This window comes from Zingiber officinale, chromosome 2B, assembly GCF_018446385.1.
Source record: "Zingiber officinale cultivar Zhangliang chromosome 2B, Zo_v1.1, whole genome shotgun sequence".
NCBI lineage: Eukaryota > Viridiplantae > Streptophyta > Magnoliopsida > Zingiberales > Zingiberaceae > Zingiber > Zingiber officinale.
Window position 1 is genome coordinate 21,418,518 of NC_055989.1, and position 6,930 is coordinate 21,425,447.

Genomic DNA, 6,930 nt, shown 5'->3' on the forward strand with positions numbered 1-6,930 from the left:
ACAGTGAAAACATAATAACATGGTCACCACCACTCAACTAGAACTAAATTATATACACCAACAACCAATACATAAAAATCGGACAGGAACACTAGTAACTAGAAGATCATAGTCGGACTGTGCTCACAACAATACGGAACCCAATCTATTTCAACCTAAACTAAAGAGAACAACACATAATATGATCTTGAATTTCAGCAATGCAGTAAATCCATATCCGTTCAGCAACCAAATCTGACTTCGACCAATTCAGAAATACCAAATAAGAAATTCAACATCCATAAGAATTAGAGTTTGATCCCAAACTTGTGGACGACACCGTAATGCATAAATCCGAACAGTGATAGAGAACTTGGCAACGCAAAAACACAATAGAATACACCCAAATGGCACAATCTACTTCTATCTTTGAATCGAAACAATCAAGCGACAATTGAAACCGTTGTTAAATCTGTAGCTTCCACATAACCAAACAAAGTCCTTTGTCAAATCCGAAAGAGTCGAGAAACAGGAACAAGAACTATCAGAAAAGAAAATAGAAACCCCATTATTCACCAGCAAAACCTCATCCTCCTCAAAACTGACCAGAATACACAAGAAACCCCCATCCCCTAAATCCGCCTACCATGGTTGAATACAAAGAAAATCGAGCAACAAGGACCGAACCCCAAAGGAAAGCCGTGTGCACATATGCAAGACTCACAAGAAGAACCAACGAAACACAAAATCGCTTGCTTTCGTTTAACTCCGAGACAATTGAACATATCACAGAACAAGTAAGAACACCTTCGACGCTCACAGATTCAACATCGATCTACCTAAAAGTCCTACCCGTACTTACAAGAAAGAATACTTGCCTTTCTGAGTTATCTCTCCCGCCGAGACGCGCGCTTGTCCTCCTTTTCTTCCGTCCGACCCAATCGTGGCCACCTTCCTCAATTCTCCATTCGACGAAATCACCTCTCCCTTTTCCCTGCATCTCCTCCCTTTTTAAGGCACCCGCACCCCTCTCTAATTGGGCCCCAAGTCAACTAATTAGTCCACCTCCAATTCTGATCCATAAAGTTTAGATTGGATGTTAACTTAGCTCCTCTAATAATAATAATAATTATTATTATTATTATTATTATTATTTAGAAAATTTGCCCTAATAATAATTTTTTTAAAAAAAATATCAAGTCCAAAATCGTTGGAGACAGTAGGATCTTATATATTCACTTTAAGAGATGAAGTCATTTTCTGAAAATATTTTAAGCAAACCATAATAATCAGATCCACGATGGGATCTGAGTTTATAACTCTTGATAAATGTGGTGAAGAGTCTGAATGACTATGACAATTCTTAGAAGATATTAAGAGATGATCGAAACTGGTGCTGTTAATTTGCATACATTATGATAGTCTATCAGCAATTAGCCAGACACAAAATCATCTATATAATGGTAAGTCTAGGTATATACGTCATAGATATATATCTTTAAACAACAACTCTCAAAAGGAGTTATTACAGTTGACCATATGAAGTCAAATGATAACTTAACGAATCTGCTAACCAAATGGTTAAATCAAGAGTTAGTTGCAAGCTTATTAAGAGGAATGAGTTTAATGTCGTTGTTCCGTGCAGAGGACATCTAACCTATGCTAACGGGAGATCCCAAGGAATATGTTCAAAGGGATAACTAATTTGCAATAATTAGACACACTGTGGGGGGATAATATAGTAAAACAGTGACCGGACCAAGGTAAGTCGATAGACTTTTAATGATAAAGAAGAGTAGATGACTACTCTCGAGGTATCACCTATGTGAGAAAGAAGTGGGGTTGTTTCAAAGAAAATTGGAGACATAATTCTTAGAGCTTCTCACAGAACCAGACTTGTTCATAGCCAAGAATAAACACACTCATGAGAACTGATTTGTATCAGGGAGAGTCTTGAGTGAGATTTGTCAATGCTTACACAAACGATAGAATAATTCAAGGACATCATGTTTACTGTTAGCCAGTATATAAACAGATTTTCACAAGAGAAGGTTTAAAGGTAAAACCTACATATCCTATACTTGACTCAATTGTTGAATGCTATTACATACCATGTATTCCATTCATGTGGGGGATTATTGGAAATGTGAATGGAATAAAGATGTGGAGATGAAGAGACTCTATTGTGCATGAGTTGTTAGTCCCACATTAGAAGTCTCTTGGCTTTATTGTTGGTTTAAATTATAGCACATGCATTGATATTGTGAACATATGCATGGGGAGAGACTCTTTCACGGGTGGGTGCAAATCTAGGACCTAGATTATACTGAACTAAGGTTGACTTGTGTGCTAGCACGACCTACGCACGTTGCATGTTGGACCGATCGAGGCAAGATTTGCCCAAGTGAATAAACTAATATTTTACCACCTGAATGTCTTTTTACTAGCTACTCAAGAATGTAACAGAAGCATTAATATGAAATTAATGATGATTCCATAATGTCTCGACATTAATGGCAACATTAAACTCATTAATGGTGATTTCGTAACGTTTCAACATTAATTGTAAGATATCACAAAATTAAATAATAAATATTATTGGACGAAAAATCTTATTGGATTTTTCAGGAATTTTTAGAAATTTTTCGGGATTTAAACGGAGTCCGTACGACCCATTTTGAGGGGATGGATTCGGGATACAGTGAAGGTCTGTTTTGGAATACCCATTTAAGTAGGAGTTAATTGAGGAATTAACTTAACGTTTAATTAAACTAACTTAACTTAAGTTTTAATTAACCTAGGTTTATAATTTCCTTCTCCTATTCTTTCTCCCGAACCCCTCTTTTCTGCCCGATCCCTTCTTCCCCGACTCCTCTCCCTCGCGATCCGGTTTCATCGCTGATCGCCGGCTAGCAACGCCGATCGTCGGCCGTCGCGAGTTCACCGCCGATGGAGGGCTACTTCTCCACCGTTCCTCACCTCCGCCACTTGATCTTCCCCTCCACGAATTTGCCGATCCTTTCTCCCTCATCGTTGTGCCCTAGATTTGCTGATGCGGAGTCTCGCGCGAGCTCCATCTTCCTCGATCCATCTCCACTACCGACGTCGCTTGATGCCGTGCTGCCGGCGGACATCGCCCGATCGCATCAGCCTTGTACGACCACTGATCCTGCTTTCTTCTCCGCTGATCATCGGGAGTTATTGGGTTGTCTTCCTCTCTAGGTTGTCGCCTGCGCAGGAGGATCTTCGACAGGGGAAAACCGAGCCCTAGCATCGAACTTCGCTCGCGATCAACCCGCTGTCGGTCAAGCCTTCTTCGCTGATCCTATCTTTTGTCGATCCCCTCCCGAGCCTTGCCTCCTCCACAGAGTAGACCCACCTCTAGATTTTTGTTGCATCGTCGGAACAACAGATTCTAGCCAAGAAGGTATGCTTGCATCCTTACCTTTTTCCTCCTCTCTGTTCTATTCGACTGCCACCACCAGGGGTGATCAATCTAGGTAAGTTCATCTGGAATCTTGAAGATTCATTGATGATGGTCTAATTAGTTTCCTTTGTGATGTTCTTCCTAATGCTGGACTCGTGGGAGGCATAGGAACAGCTCCTTGATGGATTTCCTCTGGGCAGATTACTGGTCTCTATATTCTTATGACTGGGGTCTTGGGTAGCTCTCGGGTGAAGAGGTAAGGGTTCAATTGAGGTAAATGTGGTCTTGTTTGTGAGGGTTCCAGCAAAATTCAATGCTGTGTAATTGTTTCTTGGACTGATCTTGGAAAGAATTGATGTAGGAATTCTTGGTGGTTGTGTGCAGAGATTGGTAGAGGGCTGTTGAGTTACTGGATTTTTTTGCCTCCCTCAAGGTAAGTGTTTACCACTAGTTTTCTTATTAGTGTGTTACTCTGTTAAGTTTATGATGGATTGTAGAAATTTAAATTAAGTTGTATTAGATTGATTAGTGGATTTAGAAGGATTTATGATGAGATTTGATTAGTGTTTGATTGATGATGGATTATGTGAATTGAATTGGATTAATTCATGAGGAGATTTGATTATGGATTGTGTTTGGATTTAGAAAGAGTTGGATTAAGGATGATCTTACCATCTACTTTGGTTTGGATATTTAGGTGGAATTAAACAGGGTTACCTAATCGACGTAGGATTAGGTTATGGGTTTAGCTAGTTGTTGATTATGTGATTAGCTAAATAATATATGTATATATCATGTGATCGCAGGACTTTGATCTGGACGAGCAGCGTGACGTGAGGTGGTTCTGTTGGATACGGACTTTTAAAGGCGGGTATTTCTTCCTTGACTCTATGTAGATTTTATTGAGCTTAGTGCATGGTTTTATGTGATGGATTAGGCTGCTTTTCCTTATATCGTATTGGTTGGTTGCCTTCCTGCTTGATACTTATGCTTGATCTTTGAGATGTCCTAGTTATATCATATACAGTCTCGACTCTTGATTTCTACTCTGCTGTGATTACGCGTGTAGAGTATGTATTGTAGGGATTGTCGAGTGGTTGGATTTACCATGCTGATTTTGCATATAATGTGGACTGTACGTAGCTTGGTATGTGTTTTAGGAGACATCATGTTGACCGTACATTTGCATGTTGTATGTACACACGTGTTTGGTTATGTACTTTTGGAGGAGTTAGGTTGATTGTATGTTTGTGGTTTATACACGTGTCTGGTGTGTTTATTATTGGAGGATACATGTTGATTGTATTTACGATCTGTGCATATGTGTCCAGGGGGATTATTGGAGATTTTTGGTTGATTATACGTGTATAGTTGTGTACATGTGTTCGGTGGGATATGTGGATTTATTATGACGCTTACATTCATGTTGTGGAGTGCTTATATGGAGTTAGAGTTTGCATGGATGATGACGGTGTCTGTATCATGATTATATATATATATCATGTTCATCATTCATTGCATACTGACGACTATCGTCTCCTTTGTAGTTGAGAGGGTTGTCAGTTTTTATAGCTGTCCACTCTACCACTGATGGAGAGTGGTAGCTGGGAGTGGAGCTATGTCCTGTCGCGCTCATTCAGCCGCTCGTTGTTCTGTCAGCCTCGACCACTCTGGAGTAGTGGGTCTTGAGGGTACAGTAGGCAGAGGGTTTGAGTTGTGAGTGGTCAGGGACCCTTAGCTATGTAGTTATATAACTGCTTAGCTGACCGTTCGCTTCGGCCGCCTATAGCGGTGCATGTACTGGAGGCTTGTACGGTTTGTCACGGACCCAAGCCTCTCGGCCATACAGGGGTCGTGGTGTCTAGAGAGGTGGCGGGGGTGACCATGGAGCATGCATACGCATTTGATGCGCGGTGCATCTTTGGAGATATATTTGCATACATGCCTAGTAGATACTAGTTGCATGTGTTTGTGGTATGTTGCATTTGTTTGCGATATGATTGTTGCATATGGTTGTCATGCTGCATACATGTCATTTATTTTACATGTATACGCATTGTATTTATATTGCATAGGTGTCATGTGGGTATGTTGCAGATCCGGTGAGTTTACTGATCATTGTACCATATGTGATTTCCAGATTAGGTATGTATACATCATTATGTTAGTTGTGGTTTGTGCAATTTTTATATGTCAGTTATGATCGTTATACATGTGAGATGATGGTATGAGTAGTATTCTTTATTCCTCGTATACTTGTGATCTCCGTCATTTGTTATTGACCACCTATCTTGTCTATTGCCATTCGAGTTACCTATACTCACCACCGCACGTATACATTTATGTTTTCGGGTAGATGGTTGGAGTGTCGCTCGGAGTATCCTGTCTGTTGGTGTCACATCCGAAGACTGTGTTCGTTTTCTATTGTATATTCCTTTCTTATTCGTGGCATTGTATTTGTGTTTAGCCATGTGGCTATCTTATTCTTTTGGTGTTGTATTTGTGTTTAAGCCGTGCCGGCATGCATTGTATTTATTTGTGTTGTGTGGGCTTTACTTCGTTTTTCCGCTGTGTTTTGGTACAGCCGTGTGGGCTGTTATATATATAACTGCGTGGTTGTGATTGTTTCATTCCAGCCGTGTGGGCTGTTATTATAACTGCGTGGTTGTGTATATAAATATTCCAGCCGCATGTGGCTGATGTATTTTGCTTGTAGTGATGCTTCAGATTGTCACCGGTACAGGGGAGATGTTGTCGGATTTTTGTCTGGCAGAGATTCCTTTGGGGGCGTGACATTAATAGTGACATTAAACACATTAATAATAATTCCGTAATGTCTAAGTATTAATGAAGACATTAAATGCATTAATGATAATATTAAACTCAGTATTAAATGACCATAATTTGGTCATTTATTGCAAGCAAAGTGAGAGCTTCTATATAAGGAGGCTAGATCTTGAGCAAAGAGAGAGAAAAAGCGAAAGTGAAAATAAAAGAATTCCTCCACCTTTGTTCCCCAATTCTTTTTTCTCAGTTATGCATCCGTTCGGCTAAACTACTTATGATAGCACTCAAGTGCATTCTCAATTCTCCATGAACAACCAGTACTTGATTGTGTGCATGGTTTTGCCGTTGTATCCGATAAACATACGACCCGAGAGAACCTTGAAGCACAATCGGAGGGGGGATGAATCTGTTTCAAGGAAACTGCGTTGAACGCAGGCTTCGGTATCTTAGTCAATGAATTCTCTTCTCGATTCGGCGAACTCCCGATTCTGCTACACACCGCATCAACTTCGCAACTTGGACAACCGGAAGCTTGGCAAAACTAGCCCTGCTGGCAACCTGAGATTATCCGCTTAGGTCATCTCAACAGATAAGTTAGAATTAATTTTGTGTAATTTCAATTCAGTATTTTTTTTCCCAATATCGCCGGCAATAGATTGTTTAACAGTAGATATTTCTAAATTACTAATAACATTTTCAGTAGATACCTGGTTAATGGTAACTAGATGCATGATATT

At 40.0% G+C, this 6,930-nt stretch overlaps 1 long non-coding RNA gene across 1 annotated transcript; it reads left to right on the top strand.

Annotated features, from left to right (window-relative positions):
* Positions 1-2,796: 2,796 nt before the first annotated feature.
* Positions 2,797-4,278, top strand: LOC122049031. The gene is made up of 4 exons (XR_006130779.1): positions 2,797-3,133; positions 3,202-3,662; positions 3,768-3,839; positions 4,213-4,278. It is a non-coding gene; the product is annotated as an uncharacterized LOC122049031 (long non-coding RNA).
* The last annotated feature ends 2,652 nt before the right edge of the window (positions 4,279-6,930 follow it).